At 36.0% G+C, this 23,026-nt stretch overlaps 2 pseudogenes; one reads left to right on the top strand and one right to left on the bottom strand.

Annotated features, from left to right (window-relative positions):
- Positions 1–4,521: 4,521 nt before the first annotated feature.
- Positions 4,522–4,640, bottom strand: LOC118603372 (annotated as a pseudogene).
- Positions 4,641–22,684: 18,044 nt separating this feature from the next.
- Positions 22,685–22,803, top strand: LOC118603730 (annotated as a pseudogene).
- Positions 22,804–23,026: the final 223 nt, after the last annotated feature.

The following is a 23,026-nucleotide window of genomic DNA, read 5'->3' as shown; positions in this document are numbered from 1 at the left end:
TATAGCTTACCAAATGCCACCTTTTTACTTTTCCCCCGCCCCTGACAAGGGCACATTCTGTATTCTGAGTTTTCTCCCCTGAAATCTGTCTTCCCTTCCATGGAAATCATCCTGAATGTGTATCTTCAGTTGTCCAGAGCTCCTTCTGCATCTTTACTTCTTTCAGGTACCTTTTCCCACAATCCTAACTTTGATCAGGCTACAATTCTTCTTCAGATCATTAAAATTCTGTACTTTCAGATTTACTATCTGCAGTATTTCCTCATTCTCTCTGGGAACTCTTTCTCCTTCCCATAAGTAAAAGCATAGAGGAACTTATCTTAAATCTCTTTACTCCTCATGAAATGAAATGACCATCTGCTTTTTATTTACACTTACACACACACACACACACACACACACACACACACAATCTGACCCCTGAGAAAACAACTTATCTGTTACTATATAGGTGTGTAACCCAGTTTTAAGAATAGTGTGTTTGCCATTTGAATGAGATGGTTACACTTATCAGCCTGTAATATAAAGCCATGGGTCTGAAGATAGAGAGCTGAGTCAAAGTCTCACCTGAAAAGTTATTCCTGGTGTCAATCACATGAAGAACAAGCCCATTTTTTTCAGACTAAAAACTAGAATTGAAAAAGTGGACAAAAGATGCACATGCAACATATATGCAAAGTCTCTCTTTTACTCTACGCTGAAAAGTGACAAGATTTTTATGGTGCTCATCAGTAAGAGGTGAGAACAAGGTAATAAAAATTAAAACTGATACATAGAGACTTATCTGACCAAAGGAACACATATAAGATTTCAATGAATTAGGGCCAAATATAGAAATATCAACAAACTAGATATGATGGAATTTGCTTCCTGAACTTTGTTAAATAAAATGTTTTGACATTTTATCTACTTATTATTTTCCCATCCTTTCCCTTCATATCTAACAAAGTCTCTGAGAGATTCAGTCTGTCTTAGACCTGCTAAGAATAAAAGGCTGGTGATTCCCAGGCCCAGAGCAGCAAGCTCTGCTGAAGCTGGATTGAGAGGCCCTCCAAGGAGTAGATAAAACTCAGGGCACAGGGTCAACACTATTTTTAGCAGCCTCTCCACTTCCACCAATTCTTCCTCCAGAGATAAACCATACTAAGTCTGAATTTCGCTGTATTTAATAAGCTTAAATTCTTTAAAACTTAGTTTGAGCAGGAAGAAAAGCATAGCATCCATGTTTCACATGACCTGATTTTGGCTTTTCTCCAATGTGTCTGGTGAGATCAAAATCCCTGAATTCTTGACTTCCTGACTTCCTGACCTGCCTCATCCTCCATTCCCTTTTTGGAACTGAGGCTCTGTCACATTTTTGATAAGTTCATTATTGGAGTTAATTCCCTAAGTGAATCCTCTACCTCTGTGCCTAGACCTTCTCGATGTCAAAGACATGCCAAGATACCTCCAAATATCGTTTGCATTGTATTCTTCACCACTATACTTTGTCTACATGTTTAGATACTGTACCACTCTCTTGGATTCCTTTGTCATTGGCTGTTCACATGAAATATACCTTTTTCTGGTCAATAACTAAGGACATAGACTCAAATTTTCAAATTATTACTGTTGTTTATCAACAGTAATACGGTCTACACAAAATCATACAGTCTACACGAGAACAGCATCACTATCAGAAACTTAAAATATCCAAGTGGCAAGTGTTATCTTATAAACCTTGATGTGAAAGAAATATACTGAGCTAGTTTAGGAACCTAAGACAGTTATCAAGAGTTCACTTTTCAGAACTGCCTTTCTCTGTGATTTAGGAAGGAGGAGGAAAGAGGAGAGGTTCTTTTATCCTAATAACTGTGCTTTCTCTTTCCATAGTCCAGGGTTTCTCGTGATATAGTTCTCTATGGGAAGAAATATTTTGTGGCCCAGGGAGACTGTGGACACTTCTGGGAGGAGAAATGTAAATGGAGTCTTCATCCCTCATCATATTTTCTCTGCTCACCCCACCAGGGTTTGTTTCTTCCAGCCCCCATTTGGTATCGCTATACCAAGGAAGGCCGGGACTTGACTAGGGATCTATGTCACCAGATCATTCCCAAGAGGACTTCTCTAGAGGCCTATATGACATCAAACAGAATCATTCCTCTTGAAGACTGGGGTTCCATAAAATACCTGTGATTGTTTTAGCAGGGTGAGGGAAAAGGTTGGAGAGAATGGAGACATAGGCTGGAGAGAGACAGTGACCCTGCTGGCAAGGCTAGATGAAGAGTGAATGAAGGGAGGGCGGTGGCCCAAGAGACCTCTCGGCAAAGACCACATAATAACAGTAGCCTCCTCTTGATCTTTAAAAGTGAAGTGTTGTGTACTGAATGAAGGAAATGAAAGATGCTATACAGAAGACTTCTGGTTCAAAATGGAAGAATGAGCATACTCTGTCTTCCTCGATCCCTAAATCCTACTAAAATAATAATAAAATACCACTTTTTAAATAGTATAAACAAATAGCAAAGAGAACAGAAGACAAAGGGAAAGTCTGCCCCTAATAATTCATTTTAAGGAAAAACTCCCAGGCCCACCCACATACATAGAGCTCCTAGCCAGCTTCCCATTTCCTCCATTCTTAAGTATGAATAGGTGTTTTAGTTATCTACTGTCATCTAACAAATTGCTGCAAAACTTAGTGGCTTAAATTAACAAACATTTATTATGTCACACAGCTTCTGAGGGTCAGGAATTCAGCTGGGTCAGGGTCTCTCATGAGGTAATCGGTCTAGTTATCTGAAGGCTGGACTGGGACTGAAGGATCTGCTTCCCAGCCCACTTGTTTGTCCATTAGCAAGATGCCTCGGCTCTTTGATCTGTGGGCCTCTTCACTTTTATAACAGTCAGCTTCCTCTAGAGAGAGTATTCCAAGCTGTTAGAAACAATGACTGATATTCTTAGATACATTTTGTAAGCAGTAAGTAAAGGCGATGGACCAAAAGTAGATAGAGGATGATACAAAAAAGAAGAGAATTTCAAAAACAGCAAGGCATTAGATAGGACACGTGCAGGTACTCTTTTCTATTCCAAAGTAGCCTGGAGAGTGGGGCACCATCAATCCAGCTCTAAGAATTGACTTGAGCTCTGAGTATAACTGCTGGCAGGGAGTGCTGAAGAGATGTTGCATTTAGTAGGTCTCAGAATTAGTGTCTGTGTCTGAGGGTGTTTGTTATAAGCTCCTTCCTGGATGTCCTGAAAAACTGCAATTAGATTTGCTATTTGTTTTGCTTTTGTTGGATGTGGGTATTATTGGAATACAAAAGCATGCTTGCCCCATTTCTGAACTTGTAATATCCATAACACAACCAAGAATTAGACATTGAGGGTACCTTACTGCTGCTTTTCATATTTAAAGCTACTTCGACTTTTTCTGAAAATCTATTAACATCATTTGAACTCCACTTCAAAGTCTATTTCTATTCTTTGTAAAATTCTGAGAGCTAATGTGTACTAGATGTGGCACTAGGTGCTGCAGATATAATAACGAACAAGACACACAGCTTAAGATATACTGAGTAGGCAATTTCCACTACCTTCTTTAAAAAGTCTTTGATGGTGCCAAATACAAGTTATGGATATAGAGGAAGAGCTCCAAACCCAATCATTAGGAACATGACATCAAGAAGGGTTTTCTACCTCCTTCTCTACTTGATTTTACTTTCTAAATATCTCTAGGATCTATCCCAACCTTATTTATGCCTTACTATGTGGTGAAGCTAAGCTATTGAAATCAATTGCTTAGATTATTCAAATAGTCTGATAAATAACTGCTCTTCCTAAATCCATTTTATCCCTTTGCAATCTGTTTTCCATATAGCGGCCAGGGTGTCATTTTGAAAATACATATTTTATCATGTCACCTTTCTATTTAAAATATTTCAGCGGCTTCTTATTCCTCTTATAATAAATTCTTTAATATGATTCATCCATTCCTACCTTTCTAGTTACGTCTTAACTGAATATGTACCTTCATCATTCACTTTACTCAAGCTGCACTGGTCTTTTGGGTGCTACAGTCTTCATTCTTGCTACAGGTTTTTGAATATATCATTTCCAATCTTTTCCTTTCCCTTCTTTGCCTGTTAACTCCACCTCTTCCTTTGGATCTCACCTCAATAATCATTTCCCCAGAGAAGATTTCCTTGACCTCCCTTACATCCTTGATAACATAAAATATACCTATGTTCTTATAGTAATATGCTTTTCTCCTTTATCACATTTATTATGGCTGTGGTATTTCTTCTAATTGTGTGACTGTTTGACTATTAGCTATCTTCTACACTAGGTACATGCTCCCCTAAGGTCAGGAACTCTATTAGTAACAGAGAGAATAGGGAGAGATGAGGTTTAAAAGTTAAGCAAGCGCTATATCATAAATACTTGGAGGTTAGGCTAGAAGATTTATTTTCTTTTTTATTTTTTATAAACTACGGGTTTTTATTTAATACTTTTTTTTGTTTATTTATTTACTTATTTATTTTATGTCTACAGCACCTGGTATTCCTAGGTGATCTCCCATCCAAGTACTAACCAGGCCTGACTCTGCTTATCTTCCAAGATCAGATGGGATGGGGCATGTTCAAGGTGGCATGGCCATAGACTAAGCTAGAGGATTTAAATTAGATCCTAGAAGCCCCAGTTGTCCTATGGGCAATGGAATATCATATTTGTGGTAATTTTTAAATTTTACTCAAAGTCGTCTCTGTGGCAGAAACTGTTTTGTGATTATCAGATTAATCATCAGCTCAACAAGTTGTTACTGAACAACAAAATGGGAGGGAATTTGAATTTCTTCTCCAAATATTAGAAAATTTGAATTCTCTCCCTAAATGGAAATAAACTAAATTATTACATAGATGACAAGAAATCAACTTGTTGCATTATATATAACTAAACAAGATAACTATCCAACCAAAGGAACCAACTCATCTAGTACATACTACAGGAAATCTTCCAGCTCCCTTATAAGCAATCCATAATCTCCAAAGACAGCACCTGAGGGAGAAAGTCTATATGGGAAGGGGAGGTTATACCTTATAGCCAAACTTCTGCCCCCTCCAAACACTCTTTGGCCAAAGCCCTAAAATTAGAGATACAGGCATGAAACCAAACTCACTCACTCTCACCCTCTAAGTTCTCTTTCCATTCCCTAAAAATGATGTTAGCATCAATTCTACATAATCTCTTCCAGAAAGCAGAAGATGAGAGATCACTTCCCAATTTCTTTTATGAAGCTAATGTTACTCTGTTGCCAAAACAAAACGAAGATAGTATATTAAAAAAACAAAGCTAAAGATCAATATCCCTTATGAATACAGATGAAAAAATCCTTAACAAAGTATTAGCAAATACAATTTAGCAATCTATAAAAAGAATTATATACACCATGACCGAGTTGGGATGATTCCTGAGATACAAGGCTGATTCAATATTCAAACATCAATCAACATAATCCACTATATTAACAAACTAAAGAAGAAAAATCACTTGAACATAATCCAGACAGAAAGGCATTTGACGAAATCCATCATCCATTCATGGTAAAAACTCTTGGAAACACAAAACCAGAAGGGAACTTCCTTGACTTGACAGAGCATTTACACAAATCTATGACATTATACTTAATGGAGAACAACTGAATGCTTTCCCTGCAAGACTGGGGACAAGGCACCTAGCCAGTAAAATAAGGCAAAGAAACCAAAGGCATATAGATAGAAAAGGAAGAAATAAAACTGTTCCTATATCTAGATGACATGATTGTCTAGGTAGAAAATATCAATGAATCCACCCCAAACTCCTAGAACTAATAAGTAGGTTCAGCAAGGTAATGGGAAATAAGGTAAACATATAAATATTGCATTAGTAATGATTACCTGAGCAATGAAATAAAAAATACAATACCATACACAATCACTTGAAAAACAACACACGTAAGTGTAAATCTAATAAAATGTGTATAGGACTTGTATGCTAAAAACTACAAAATGCTGATAAAAGAAATCGAAGATCAAAATAAATGGAGAGACATACTGGGTTCATGAATCTTCAACACAGTAAAAATGTCAATTCTCCCCAAACTGATATGCAAGTTAAATACAACTCCTACTAAATTCCTAGCAAAACCTGTTGTAGATACAGATAAGACTGTTCTAAAATTTATGTAGAAAAGCTAAAACGATTTTCAAATACAAGAATTAGGAGGAAGTAGTCTATCCAATTTCAAGATTTATTGTATAATTATAGTAATCAAGACTGTGTGGTATTGGCAGAGGGATGAACAAATACAACAACGGAACACAGGAGAGAACCCAGAAATTGACCCAAGCAAATATGCCTGACAGATGATTGACAAAGGTTCAAAAGTAATATAATTAATTCAATGGAGGAGAAATAGCCTTACAACAAATGGTGCTAACTTTCACACCTCATACAAAATTATTTTCAAAATGGATCATAGACATAAATGTAAAATGTAAAACTATATTTTTTAAATTAAAATATAGTTGGCATACGATATTATATTAGTCTGAGTGTACAATACAGTGATTCAACATTTATACACCTTATGATGTGATCAGTCTAGTAACCATCTGTCACCATGCATGAATGCAAAAAAAAAAAAAAAAAAGGAAACTGGGCCACTTTCTTACACTAACTACAAAAATAAACTCAAAATGAATTAAAGGCATAAATGTAAGAACTGAAATCATAAAACTCCTAAAAGAAAACATAGATAATAAACTCTCTGACATCAGTCTTAGTAATATCTTTTTGGATACATCACCTTGAGCAAAGGAAAACAAAAGCAAAAGTAAACAAATGGGACTACATCAAACTAAAAAGCTTCCACACAACAAAGAAAACCACTAGCAAAATGAAAAGACAACCTACTGGATGGTAAAACATATTCTCAAATGATGTAAAAGATGAAGGGTTAATATCTAAAATCTATAAGAAACTCATACAACTTGATAACAAAAAAAGTAACCAATCCAATAAAAAAAATAGGCAGAAAACATGAATAGACATTTCTCCAAAGCCGACAGACATAAGAAAAGGTGCTCAACATTGCTAATCGAGGAAATGCAAATTAACGCCACAATGAGATATCATCTCACACCTTTCAGGATGGCTATCATCAATAAATCAACAAACAACAATAGTGTTGGTAAGAATGTGAAAAAAAGGGAACCCCTGTACACTGTTGTTGGGATTGCAAATTGGTATAGGCATCATGGAAAACAGTACAGAGGTCCCTCAAAAAATTTAAAATAGAACTATCATAGGACCCATCAATTCCACTTCTCAGTACTTATCCAAAGGAAAGAAAAACATTAATTTGAAAAGATATATACACCTCTATGTTCACTGCAGCATTATTTATAATAGTTTAGGTATAAGGCTAAATATTTTTTTAAAACCTAGAAGAAAATCTTAGGGAACCACAAGTAGGCAACGATTTCTTACACTTATCTCCATGATCCATAAAAGAAAAATGTGATAAGTAGGACTTAATCAAAATTTAAAATTTTTCTCTCTGAGAGACTGTTTAGAAGATAAAGGGGCAAGCTATAGAGTAGAAGAAAAATTCATCAGTAATAAAACCAACAATCCAATTAGGAAAAAGGGCACAAAGAGAAATTTCACCAAAAAAAAGAAAGGCAGATGGCAAATAAGCACATGAAAAGATGTTCAACATCATTCGTCATTTGAGAAATACAAATTAAAATGATAAATGAGATACTATTAGACATATTGGAATGGCTAAAATTAAAAACAGTGACTCCACAGTTGCAGAGTAACTGAATCACTTATGAATTGCTGATGTGAACATAAAACTGGTATAGCCCCTGTGGAAAACAATTTGGCAGTGTTTAAAAACTAACATGTAACTACCAGATGATCTTGTAATTGCACTCCTGGGCATTTATCCCAGAGAAACAGACTTCAGTTCATGCAACAACCTGTGAACAAATGTTTACAGCTGCTTTATTCATAATAGCTGAAAAATAAACCAAAGTTCTTTGATAGGTGAATAGTTAACCACAGTATGGTACATCCATACCTTGGAATATTGCTCGGCAATAAAAAGGAACAATCTATTGATGAACACAAAAACCTGGATGAATCTCCAGAGAATTATGTTCTGTAAAAAAAAAAGAAAAGCAAAATATGATATATTGTATGATTCCATTTATATGATTCTTAAAATTACAAAATTATGGAAGCAGAGGACTAGTGCTTGCCAGGGGATAAGGGTACTCTAAACTGAGTAAAGTGAGGAGAGGTACTCTAAACTTGGATCTCTCTACATTATTTCTTACAACTGCATGTAAATCTACAATTATCTCAAAGTAAAAAGTAAAAACTGAAACAATCTTACCTTAATTTTCAAAGATGAGCAGAAACTTTTCCCCCCAATTTTGTCTTTCTCATTGCTTTATGTTTCCTATCAGAATAAGAACAATAATATCTATTGAGCACATTATATGACAGCCATTCTAATGTTACCTAATTTGATACTCACGTAACATTGTGAGGCAAGTAATATTATCCTCATTTTATATTTGCAGTCTATAAGGCTTAGAGAGCTTAAATAATTTATTCATGATCACACTGTTGGTTATCAAGTGACAAATCAAGATTCACCTGCAGACTTGCCTGGTTCTAAAACCACCATAATATCCTTTGAAGGCAATCTGTGTTGAGCATCACTTGAACGGGACTTTGTTTTGGACTGAGAGCTAGGAGCATGAGATTTTGTGTTTTCCCCTCATCCAGTTGTTTTTCTCTTATATCTCATTTCCTACAGTGCTTCTCTATGCTCTAGTGCAGATACAGTTCTAGTATTCCAGAAGCATCGCGAGCAAGCTGAGCTTTTTCTGCTTCACTGACTGACCTGATAAAATCCAATATTTCTTAAAATAAGCTTCTAAATAGCTCATGGAATCATTCTTAGGCATTGCCTGCAGCATCCAGAGTTTGTTTTGTTCTTTTGAATCTCTCAGTAAAAGTAGCTGCCTCATCCTTCCCTTCAATCTCCCTATTCTCTGATAATTCTGGTCGGCAGTGGCAATGGTTTCTATGTTAATAAGAAAATCCAATCATTATTATAATTAATCAAAAACCTCATATAGGGGTCATTCCTCAGCCTGTGATACCAAACATCTTGCATTTTCATGGCTTTGAGATGCTAAATTAATTCAATATTAAATTAATTCTATTTGAATTCAATTAATTCAAAATGGAGATGGGTGGCTCTTTAGGATGTCAGCCATATAGGAGTCTATAGAGATTCCAGTATACAAAATGCCACACAAAACAGCCTTTTCTTCAGCAGTAATCTCAAGTGTCCTTTGGAAAAAAATGGAATGTACATTAGTTATTTACCACGTGCTAGGCACTGTGCTAAGTGTTTTAAATGTGTTAAATGATTTAACCCTCCCCCATCATCATAAAGTGAAACTTATCATTCTCATTCTATAAATGAGGAAACAGACTTGGAGAGGTAAAATCGCTTGCCTCAAAAACACAGTGAGATGGGGTTTTGAACTCAGTTTGTTCAAGAGCCCAGAAAGCTTAATTGTCACATTTTTCTACTTCATTTAATAAATTTATTTCTATATTTTAGTAATTTATTTCCACATACTTTTGGGGATCATTAGAAGGAAGCCAAAGACAGGAAAGAAAACGGAAGTGAAGAAAGTATCAGAGAAATAGTGATTTCTTAATAATCCCAAAGCTACAGAAAGGGTGTAAGAACAGTAAAAAGAACTCCAGTATGTCTTCACCAAGTTTCCCAACTGTTAACATTTGACACATTTTCTCTCCCCACCCCCATCTGTGTGTGCATGTACACACACACATTTTTTTACAAATTAGTTAAGAATAAGTTTCAGGCATCGTGATCCATTAGTGCTATTTCCTAAAGAAAAGGACACTCTCCTACATAACTGCAAACTTGAAAAAATTAACTGAGACCATATAATCCACAATTCTCATTTAAATTTCACAAACTGTCCTAATAATGTACTTTATAGGAAAAGAAAGTACAAAGATCTTCTAACTCAGGATCCACAAGGAAATCAATTGTTACATTTTATTTTCAATCAGGAACAGTTCCCATCTTTCTTGATTTGTGGTCTTGATGTTTTTGAAAAGTACATGATATTTATTTTGTAAAATTTTCAGTTTGATTTTACTCATGTTACCTCAATATTAGATTCAGGTTATACATTTTAGCCAGGAATGTCACAGAAGTGATGCTGTGTTCTTCTCAGGTTATCTAAGCAAGAACGCAATATTGATTTGTGTCATATTCCTAATGATGTTAACTTTCACCACTGGGTTAAGGTGGTACCTATCAAATTTCTTCACTAGAAAGTAAATTTTCTCTTTGTAAGTAATAAGTATCTTGTGGGGAGATCCTGTGAGATTACATTATTATCTTGTTCCTCATCAAATTTATAACTATTTAGTTCTATAATCTATTGATGATCCTTGACTAAACTATTAACCATGTTTGCTAGTGATGACTTCCTAACTCTTATCATTCCTTCTATATTTATCCATTAATATTGGACTAGAAGTTTTTTTTCACATATTCATTTAGTTATTCATTCATTTATACACATTGATTCTTTATAGTCATTTTTTATTTTGATGCCCAACCTGTTCGAATTTTCCTTTAAGCTGGCTACTGTGTCCTTCTGACAAGTCCTCATAATTTTTTACCACTTCCTTGCTTTATGACAAATCAAGATATTCTGAGTTCACCTTGTTCTTTCCCTGCCTCAGCTCTGGAATTAAGCATTTCTCTAAGGTATTTTCTTTTATTAGAGAAAGACATTTAGAAACTAAGATCTAGGTATTAGATGTGCTCTTTGCTACTGGGGTTCCATTACTTTTAGACTCTCTTAGCAGACAGAGCTAGAAAATATCCACATACATATACAATACACAAACACATCTATCTGTCTGCACACATAAATACACAAAGCTATGTCCATTTCTCTCTAGATGACTGATTGACAAATAGATGTAGATCTATAAAGATTACAATTCCAATCTAACAACATTCTGTTCATTCTCACTTTTACCCTCTCAATGTTTGATTATCCTTTCCCTCACAGTGAAAAACCTGGCTCCCATTACTCTTGATTTACATAGTTAATTGGTTATATTCCCTGTTTACAAACAATTCTTCTTCTGCACCAACTCCACAGGACTAATTAGTCCAGGCCACCTCCTCTGCCCAGATCATGCAATTCCCACAGGAGTAGATATTTTTACAATGAAGCATGGAAAGAGTGAGTATAAAAATGTAAACAGATCAGGCCTTAGAACTGCATGTTGGTGAAACCTGTGAGCTATCATCCATGACTATATAAGGTTCAATATACACTCAAAAGATGGAGGAAGTAGTCAGGAAAGATTTTGTGTATAATGTAACCACTGCTCAGTCCCTTTTCAAAACTGTACGTGGCAGAGAGGGGAAAAGGGGAGGGAGCAGGTAGAGCACACAGTAGGAACAAAGGTATGAAGGTAGAAAAAGATTTACTCAGAAAATTGTAAGAAGACAATGTCTGCAGAGCTAGTTGCAGCAATGTATAAAGCTGTACAGGAAGGCAGAGCACAGTTGTTTTTTTGTTTGTTTGTTTGTTTTTACATGATCTACAAAGAACTTTAAAAATTATTCAGTATGGAGTGGAGAGCTATTGTCTAGTTTTAACATGGGAGAATGAGGATGACTTAACATTTCAGAAATGTCATTCTATCTGCATCATTGAGATTACATTAAATGAAGCCAGAATGAAGATGGCAGACAGTTAAGAGACTTACAATCGTCCCGAGAAGAGACCATAAAGATGGATGCAAGAAATGTTAAGGAGATGAAATGGGGCTTGTTCAGGGTAGGTGACTGATTAAAGATGTGAGACCTATATATGATGGACTATTACTCAGCCATAAGAGATGAAATACAGCCATTTGAGGCAACAAAGATCTTGAGATAATCATGCTCAGTGGTATCAGTCAGATAGAAAGAGCTGAGAACCATATCATTTCATTTATATGGGTGATATAAAACTGAAAGCAACCAATAAATAAGACAAGCAAAAACTCATAGACACAGACAGTAGTTTAGTGGTTACCAGCGGGAAAGAGGTGTGCGGTGGAGGGAGATAAGGGGAAAGGGGGTCAAAGAGATGGCAATGAAAGGAGATTTGATTGTGAGTGAACACACAATGCAATATACAGATGATGTATAACTGAATTGTAAACTTGAAACCTATATAATTTTATTAACCAATGTCAGTCACCCCAATAAATTTAATAATTAAAAAAATATTAAGGACATAAAATCAATATACTTTACTGATAGTTAGAGGTATGGGGTATGGAAAAGGTTGGGACGTAGAGTGACATCTGTGATCCTGTGCAAGACACTGAGTTCATGGTAGTGATATTCACTGAGAATAGAGAAAAGGGAAAGCATTTTAAGGAGGAGGTAATGAATTCAGTCTGTGATCTGTTGAGTCTGAGTTGCCTATTGGATATCCAAGAAGACAGTGAGCAACAGTGGCTCTGAAGATTGAACAAAACTAAAGATTAATCTCTGAGAATCACCAGTTTATTAGGGATAGTGGAATCCATAACAACAGATGATATAACCCAGAGAAATTAATTCTGTGAAGAGAGAGAAGAAATGGCAATGACAGAATCTGGAAACAAACACATCCAAGGGATGCTCAGAAGAAGTAAGAGTTGCAAAAGGGCCTCTTTGTCCCTTTTACTTCCCCATTGCTGCCTCTTTCAACCTCATTGTTATCCCCATTCTCCTCACCCACTGTGCATCCTTACTTTTATAGTGGCATTCAATAATGCCATTGTCTTCCTCACTTTATTCTTATCCAAACAAAATTTCTAATCTCTCCTTCAGTTGGGCTCGACCTTACATTAGAAAAGCAAGCTGAGTAAATCAAGCCACACAAGGGTGACAGTTTCTGAGAACCAATTTATGTCTTTCTGGGGTGATTGTTCACTCAGTCTCTCAGGAAAGAAGTTTGGTGCAGAGAGGTTTTCCTTAAATCACACCAACTGGAATCAGTCTGCAAGCCCAGGCTTGTGGGCTGAAAGGAAATACAAGAGTATGGACTTTCAAAACCCCAGAACTTTCCCTGAAATAGGAAGACATTGCTCTTTTTCTCAATTTTCCCCTTCTCTAATCACTTTCTGGAACTTGAGCCTTGAAAATCCCAGTCATTCATAAGAGGCAGTGAGGATTACACAGCTTATGGTTTCGACAGACTCAAAAATGGGACACAGTGTCATAATGATACAGAACATCTAAATTTTCTGTGACTCTCAGAAAATTCTAGAACTCTGTTTGCAATGTGAAAATTAAATAAAAATTCAGACCTAGCTCTGGTATTACCGTCGATTCATTAAAAAGTTATTCATCTTCTTAAACCTTGGTTTTCTTATCACCATACAAATGTTTCAAAGGGTGATTACAAAAATTAAATCCTCAACTTTCCCTATGTGGAATCTAGAATCAGCTGCCCAACACTTTAAAAGTAGTTTTGAGCTAAATCTTTACAACAATTTCTATGGTAGGTACTATTTATTACTATAACTTTATAGATGACAAAACAGAGAGATGGGTTCAAGAATTTATTCAAGGACATAAAGCTTGGATTTGTGGAGCTAAGTTTTAACTGCTATACTATTCTATTTCTGGCTAAGTATACTATTCTTTTTGGACTAATGCAAATGACCAGAGATTTTCAGCATGGTATGCATGGGCATCTTGAGGGCAGAGTTTACATCAGATTTACCTTTGTGTCCCTTCTCCATCCCATTCCAGTCTTGTGCTTTGATAGTTCGATCAGTATATTTTAGTTAAACAGATAGTTAAAGGAACTCCACAGTACGTGGCAAATAGTTTGAATGGAAAAATATAGACCTTGGTCACTAAAAAAATCATTAAAGGCACAGAATTTTATTTAAGGAACAAATATTTTTTAAAAAAGATATTGAAGCAAATTTTTCTGTTCAACTCTTCCATTAAAAGCTCAGAATTCACAAATCTTAAAGCATAAATCCCTAGTAAGATTGGAGTTCAAACTAAGGAAGTCTGTGGTTTGCTAATTTTTCCTTAAAAGCATACAGCCTATTAAAATAAAATATTTGCCCTTGTCCTTATTCTGTCATATTACTCTAAAAAAAATGAAAAGAGATATGAAGGAATTGACACTGTCTTTCTACATAGTTCTAAAAATATCCCAGGATAACAATTCAAAAGCAATAAAGAAAGTGTTCTGTCATCAAATCCTGTCTTAGGCCTGTGGAGCTTGATGTATCTCAAGAACAATGCACAACACGGATATGGTGCTGTTTCTCATAAGAATTAAATTTGTCGTAATTCTGTCAACGACCTGAGCATTCTGTGGTGGTGTAGTGACATTTCTCATTCTGCAGATTGTGGAGAGTTAGACATGACCAATTCATCAACACAGAATTTTGCAAATTATATATTCTAGAATATGTATCTAATTTCACTTAAGCCCAGTAGGCCAATAAGGACACTGATTTCTCACTTTCTGGAACTTACACTGTAGGACTTAGAAAGAGCTAACAGACTTTGGAAAGAGGTTACTACATGTGATACAGTTAAACTTGTCTTCTGTTACCAGAATTATCTGTTTCCCAAGGGATCAGTTTTCTGTATGTTACCTTGGTCATGCTGCAGGCATTCTTCAAATATCTGATGACTCACAGTTGCCCATATTTAATAATAAGAGAATAAGACTGACTATAATCTCTACTGATGTGGGTAGAATTTAGCAACTGGCAGGATTCACATCTGTTCAAGTATTAAATCACTGGTCTACGAGCCAAATCAGGATTCACACGTGATTTAATTTTTATAAATCAGATTGTAAATTTTATAAATTAGATTGTAAATAATTTTAAATTGGGGTATTACACATAAATTATACTCATAACTTCATTTCAAAAATAGACTATCTAGCAGCATGAGGTCTGCAATCACAAATACCTATTGGCCAAGATTTGGTGGCTATTCTGCTTGGAGCCCACTTACACATGTGTGTGCGTGTGACCTATCTGGCTCCTATTCATATTGGAACTTAAGATAACTACTTGAAAGTAAGCAGGCAGGAGGCTGGACTTTCAACTGTAGAATCGTTACACAGTAGGATAAAGAGGACTTCATTCTGAAGTGTCAGACCACACTAGGTGTCTTTGCTCTTCCTGGACAGATCATTCATTTCTTTCTTTAATATAAAAAATTAAACCCCAGGTGCAAGGAGGTGACTTGATCATGCTCTACAGGTTATTATCATTTTGTGCAAGGCCTTTCCCTTGTTATAGTGTATGCTATTGTTTTGTTTCCTAGTTTTCTATTCCCCTTCCCATTCCAGTTTGCTTCATGGGTACCCAGTCAAATGTATTGCCCTAAGGTCTTCAACAAGTATTGTATGGAAATTATCATATTATCTCCAAGTAATGCCTCGACTTAGAGGAGAATAGCACCATTATACCAGGTTTACCTAACCCTGGTATCTAATCTAGGGAAAAACAAACAAACAAATATAAACACAAACTACAGACTAGACTCACTTCTAAACATAGATTAAAAATATATATATATATATAAATCAATATTAGAAAACTAAATCCAGCAGTGCATTAAAAAATACTGTATCATGACCATGTAGAGTTTATTAGAAGCCATTTATACATTATCAGTTTAAAGGAAAACATGACCTGATTGATGGATATCTCATAAGCAGATGTTAATGTTCAACAACTATTCCTGGTTAAAACAAATAAAATCCTACTACTTTTAGCAACCTAGGAATCAAGTAAACCTCCTTTAACAAACCCACAGCAAATATCATGCTTCATGTTAAATATTAGAAGCAAGCCCACTAAACAACTGCAGCAAAGTTCATGAAGATTCTCATTATCACTGTTACTAGTAAACTTTATTGAGAGGTATACCCATTTCAATAAGACAAGAAAAATATAGAGATAAAATATTAGAAAAAGAAACAAAAAGTGCTATATTGTGAACTATATGACTGTCTCTTTAGAATATAATATGATCAACTAAAAAACAGAAGTTGAGTGCTGATAAAGTTGTCTGTATCTGAGAGAAGTCTACAAAGATCAATAGCTTCTATATATTAACCAGAAATTATAATTAGAAAAGACTGAAATGTAAAAACATTCACTGCAGGAAAGCCAATTGTTAAATACATTGGAATAAACCAAACAAAGTTATATGAAAAAAAATTACTTTACCTAGGGATATGAAAGAAACTTTATTTAATAGAAAAGCACACTATTCTTGGATGAGAAAATTTTTACTATCTCCAAGTATTTTAAAAATATCAGTTCATACCAAATTTATCCATAATTCTTGTATATTCTCGATTAAAACAGAAAATAACTTTTTAAAAAACTTGACAAGATGATTTCCAATTTTATCATTCAAGAAAAACCCCCATAAGACTAAGTAAATAAAAAGACACAAATTTGGCTGTGAAGAGAAGGAAATCATAGGAGGACAGTTAGAATGCATTTGGTGATAAAGAATTTTTTTGAGAAACTTAAGCATGTTTAAAGCTGATGGGGCTGAGAAAACTGGAAAGCCACCTGCAAAAGAGTAAAATTAGACTGTTGTCTATCACCACACACCAAAATTAACTCAAAATGGATTAAGGACTTGAATATAAAACCTGAAACAATAAAATGCATAGAAGAAAGCACAGGATCTAAACCCAAAGACCTTGGACTTAAGGAGGATTTTATGAATTTGACCACAAAAGCAAGGAAAGTAAAAGGTAAAATAAATGAATGGAACTACATCACGCCAAAAAGCTTCTGCTGAGCAAAAGAAACCATCAACAAGATCAAGAGACAAACATCCAAATGAGAAAATATATCTGTAAGCAATGCCTAATATCCAAAATATACAAAGAACTCATACAACTCAATAACAACAACAACAGCAACAAAAACAATCAAATCAAAAAATGGGCAGAGGACCTAAACAGACACCTCTCCCTAGAGGACATACAAATCGCCAACAAATATGTGAAAAGATGCTAAACATTGCCAGCTATTAGGAAATGCAAATCAAAACCACAATGAGATACCATCTCACACCTGTTAGGATAGCTATAATCAACAGGGCAAGTGATAACAAATGTTGGAGAGGATGCAGAGAAAAAGGAACCCTCATATACTGCTGGTGGCACTGCAAATTGGTACAGCCCCTATGGAAAATCTAAGAATTTATCTACCATATGATCTAGCAATCCCTCTACTGGGTATTTACCCTAAAGACTTGAAAACCCATATTCGAAAACAGGTTTGCATACCAATGTTCATAGCAGTATTATTCATGGTGGCCAGGTCATGGAAACAACCGAAGAGTCCTACGATAGATGACTAGATAACGAAGCTGTGGTACATATATACAGTGGAGTATTACTCAGCCATAAGAAGAGATGAAATACTGCCATTTGTGACAACATGGATGGACCTCGAGATAAATCATGCTAAGTGAAATAAGCCAGACAGAAAAAGTTGAAAATCACATGATATCATTTATATGTGGGATATAAACCTAAAAGCAGCAAAGGAACAGGACAAACAAACAGACTCACGGACATGGACTATAGACTAGTGGTTACCAAAGGGTAGAGAGTGGGAGAGGAGTGGAGAGGTAGACTGGGTAAAGGGGGTCAAATATGTGGTGACAGAGAAATCTAACTATGGGAGGTAAACATCGTGTAAATTTATATATGCCTGTTAAAGTGTACATCTGAAATTTATTGGATTTCATTAACCAATGTCACCATAAATTTTTTTTAATTAAAAAAATAAAAATTAAAAAATTAAAAGCTGATGGGGAAAAGCCAGTAGAAGTAAAGATATTGAACTTGAAATAAATCATAGCACAAGCTTCCTAAACAGCTGAGGAGTAAGGTACATTCCCAATAACATTATATGACAATGAACATTAATACACTGGATAACACTATTTTGGAATATACAAACCAGAATTCTTGTTCAGGGTGGCATCATAAACATATTAGTTTAAGTCCTATCTTCAATCCCTTTCAAATTCTCATTGAAAGGACCAAAAAGATATAATGAAGGGGAAAAGAATCAAAAGATATAATGAGGGGACTATGGAAAGTTGTATTTTACCTATTACATTGAGAATACATAGAAAGATATAATAGATATAAGAAAAAAATTACCAAGGTGCAATTTCCTGCAAGAGACAGAAAAGCCTGTCTGGGAATAAGTGAAAAGTAATGTCAACGCAATTCTTATTTAATCAAAGCTAGTCCCCTAATCACCTTCACTGTACCTTTATTTGATACTGAAAGGAGGGAAAACTGGAGCATTTGTAGGAAAGGAGACTTATTTCAATTCTACTGGAACCTAAGGAGAAATGACATTGTCCAAACAAAGAATCCAGCCCCACAGCACAGATTACCAGATAATTAAGATGAGGGCCCTGCTGTAGTGACATTTAAAAACAGCAATCATGCCAATTATGAAAGAAAAAAAGTGTAGGCTTAAGGATATTTGAACCCACCTAATCTTCTCTACAGATTTCATTTCAAAAACACTAAAATTTTGGACAAAATGTATACAACAAAAATAAATCTTCTAAATTCATCAAAGATCTGTCAAAATATTAAGACATTATCAGGCCAAAATGTACGTGAAGAAACTTTTGTGAGGACACCATTTGCTAAACAAATCTTCTGTACTTTAACAGTTGTTTCCAAGGCTGTTTTTTTGGTTTGGGAGACAAGACCACATCCAGGGTGCATCTGGGTGAGGATTCTAAGAGGAGAGCCTCCCTCCAAAGAGCTGTAATGTCAGTATATGGGAAAGACAGACAGAAGGATGCCTCTTGGACTCCACATACCCGGGACACTGCTGTGGTACTGAGGTGAGCACCTATCAAATTGATTGGTAAATGAATGTGTGATGATATCAAGAGGCAGAAAGAGGTAAAACAACAGGTATTCACAAACATGAGTAGGTGAACTAGATATTGAGGCCACAATATTTCAAAGGCAGTTTACCATTATTTAGTCAATACTTTAGGTGCAGAGATACAAGCACGTGGGGAGTGGCACTGCTCAAAATTGTCCCAAATTGGAAATACTTACAATCACAAAATGAGTGAACAAATTATACTATACTCATACAATGGAATGAAAATGAACACAGCAATGAAAATTACCAAACTAATACCTCATTCAAGAAAACATAAATTTTTCAAATATTGAGCAAAAGTCACAAAATATAGTATTAATCTCTTTCATATAAAATAAAATCCAATGAAACTATAGTATTTAAAACTAAAGTTAAGTTATTAAAATTTTAAAAAGCAAGAACATGGTCTGAAAATGTCAGGAAAGCGGTTACTTTCAGGAGAGGGAGAGGAGTTACATCGGGGGAGAGGAAGTGGGAGACTAACCTCTTGTGTGCTGGCTTGATCAAGTGATTACATGTGTGTTCACTTTATAATTTTTCACTAAATTGTACAAATAATTTACTACTCTTTTCTGCATGTATATTTTGCAATTAACATTAAAAAAGAAAACGAAGAAAGGAGAAAAAAAATGGCGTAGATTATAGAGGCTCTGTTCATCCCTCTGCTGACCAAATCAAAGTTGCAACGGAAACAAGGAGCAGCAGCAAGGAAAAATCGCCTGGGATGAACAAGACATACAACCAGGGAGAAATCCAAGAAAATACCCTGCAACGACAGAAGGTAGGACAGGGCAAGGATGTGGGGCTGCCAGGTCTCGAGTGGCTGAGTAAGACAAAGACTCTAGCAGCAGCAGCAGGGGCCGCATCCGTAAACAGATTTTCAAGGTGATGGGCCTGCTCAGTCTGAGAACCAGTGCTGATTCGGCTGTGCACAGGGGGTACCAGAGATTTACAAGGAGATGTTTTTGGAGTGAGGGCCTAGACGAGACAGGCTCAGTGCATAAGTGCCAGAGGTATCCATAGTTCCCTGTTGAGCCCTCCCCGCTACCAGTGTGCCAGACACGGTGCCGCCATAGCTGTGATGTCATCAAACTGAATTACAGAGGTCACTCCACCTAGAAGATTCCCTGAAATTCTGTCTCCAACTCGCAGCCCCACCCAAGCCACATCCAGGTGAATCCTCGGTGAGTCGGGTGCTCCTTGCTGAGACTCACACTGGAGGAGGCACCTGGCCTCGGTTTCTGGTGTGGCCTTTTGAGGCAACGTAATCTCAGCATCTGGATTTCTTGCTGAATCTTAACAGGTGGCCCCAGAGCAGCAGAATGTTGGGCTAAATTTGGCCTGCAGCTAGCCTCCTCTCGGGACTGTGCCACTGGACACCTACTTCACAAATCCACACTAATAAGACTGGAGACATATGGGAGACATAAGAGCTTTGCTTTGCTTTTGCTTACATAGAAACAGACACAGAAAGGCAGCCAAAATGGGAAGACAAAGAGGCAGAAACCATATGAGAGAAGAGAACAGAGAGATCCATGATATAATGGAGTCAAGTAATCTAACAGATACAGAGTTCAAAACACTGGTTATAAAGATGCGTAGAGAACTCCAACAAAGAGATAAAAAAATAAATGGAAATGGAAATTATAAAAGGGAACCAGTCTGAAATGGAGAATACATTATCTGAGATGAGAAGTATATTAAATGGAATAAACAAAGGAATAAACAAAGTGAATAGAGAAAAGGATCAAATGCCCTACCTAGAGGATGGGAAAGTCAGAATGGCAAGAGGTAAGATGCCAAGACTATAAAAATAATTTAAGAAGAATATGAAACACTAACTTTTCTTCACATAACTGAAGAAAATCAAGACACTGAACAGCTGATTGAAGAAATGATGGAAAACCTCCCTAACCTGGTGAAGGAAATGGACATAAAACCCCAGGAAGCGCAGACAATTCCAAAAATCAGGGATCCGAAGAGGTCCACACCAAGTCACATCATGATTAAATACAAAGAAAGAATATTAAAAGCAACAAGGGGAAAACAAATAGTTACTTAAAAAAAGAAAGCCCATAAGACTGGAATCTGATTTCTCAAAAGAAATGATGCAGGACAGAAGAGCTTGTCAAAAAGTATTTGACAGGATCAAGACCTAGGATCTATAACCAAGAATAATTTATCCAGCAAAGCTATCATTTAGAGTTGAAGGACAGATAAAGAGCCTCCCAGACAAAAATAAGCTAAAGGAATTTTTCACCACCAAGCCAGTATTACAGGAAATATTGGAGGGACTTCTTTAAGAAAAAATATGTATCAAAAACAGGAATAAAGAATGGTAACAACTACATTCCTATCAGTAAGTACCTTAAAGGGAAAAGAATTAAGTGCTTCAAGAAAAAGATAGAGTGGCTGAAAGGATAAGAAAACAAGACCCCTACATATGAAAAGGAAGAAGATGGAAAAAAGATATTGCTTTGATGGATCTAGAAGATATTTAAGTCAGACAGAGAAAGATAAACACTATATGATTTCACTTATATGTGAAATCTAAGGAATAAAAAGAACAAACTAATCAAAAACAGACTCATAAATATAGTGGGCAATTTGGTGACCGACGGAGGGGAGGGGGGTTTAGAGGGCTAGGAGAATGGGGTGAAGAGTTAGAGTACAAATTAGTAGCTGATGGATGGTCACGGGGATAGGGAGCATGTCATAGGGAATGCAGTTAGCATTAATATGTTGACAAGGTGGAGGGAGGGAGCAATTGGGGGGATCATTTTACAGACTATATAGATGCATAACCGATGTACTATATACTTGAAACTAATTTAAAAAATTCTACCAAAATAAAGATCTTTAAAATTAAAAAAAAAGAAGAAGAAAAAAAGAAAACCAAGACAAAAATAAAACTAAGAGGAGGAGGTGGAGAATGATAGCAAAAGCAGCAGCAAAGGAAGTTGAGAACCATATAAAACTGAAAGCAACAACAAAATAAGACAACAAACACTCAAGGACACAGACAACAGTTGAGAGATTCCAGAGGGAAAGTGGGGAAGTGGAGAGGAAGAAGGAGGGTAAAGGGGGTCAAATAAATGGAAGTGAACTGAACTTTGGGTGGTGAACATACAATGCAATATACAAACGATGTATTATTGACCTGTACACTTGAAACCTATATAATTTTATTAACCAACATTATGCCAATAAATTTTAAAAAGAATCCATAGAAGGTGACCAAAAAAAAAAAAAAAAAAGAAAGAGAGAGAGAAATGAAGGCACATAGCTCCCTAACTTGAATTGTCACAGTAAACACAGAAACCTATCTTTTGAGCACCAAGACAATGCTCTTTGCTTTGGCTGCTCCTAGTGCTACAGTTCTAATTTTCCTTATAGGTTTCTGGATCTCTAAAATGGCAAAGTAAAACTTGAGAATATCTAGAATGTCTGTTTGTTGGTGTTCTAAGTATCTGAAAGAAACCAATACATCTCAGACAAAAGCCACCATGCTTCCCCATTGCTAAAAGAGACATCCCTCAGCAGATATAATGAAAAGAAATGAAGAAAACTGGACTATGAAAAAACTGTCTATGGCCATGCCACCCTGAACAAGCCCGATCCTGTCTGGTCTCAGAAGCTAAGCAGGCTCGAGCCTGGTTAGTATTTGGATGGGCGACCACCTAGAAAGACCAGGTGCTGCAGGCATAAAAAATAAAAAGTAAAGGATTGTAAACTGACAAGGTCCTTGCAAACTGTGAGGTCAACCCAAGGTTGCCTCGCCTAAAAAGAAAAAAGAAGGAAAAACTCAGCAACAAGAAAGAGGGACCGCGCTGACAAATCCGACCAATGTTTCACCCACTGGCACCCCAAGTAAACTGACTTCTTGCCCTAAAAAAGAAAAATCATTAGAAAATCTACAATTCATACA

This window comes from Rousettus aegyptiacus, unplaced genomic scaffold (assembly GCF_014176215.1).
Source record: "Rousettus aegyptiacus isolate mRouAeg1 unplaced genomic scaffold, mRouAeg1.p scaffold_m13_p_5, whole genome shotgun sequence".
Taxonomy (NCBI): Eukaryota; Metazoa; Chordata; class Mammalia; order Chiroptera; family Pteropodidae; genus Rousettus; species Rousettus aegyptiacus.
This window is presented reverse-complemented; position numbering and strand designations above follow the sequence as displayed.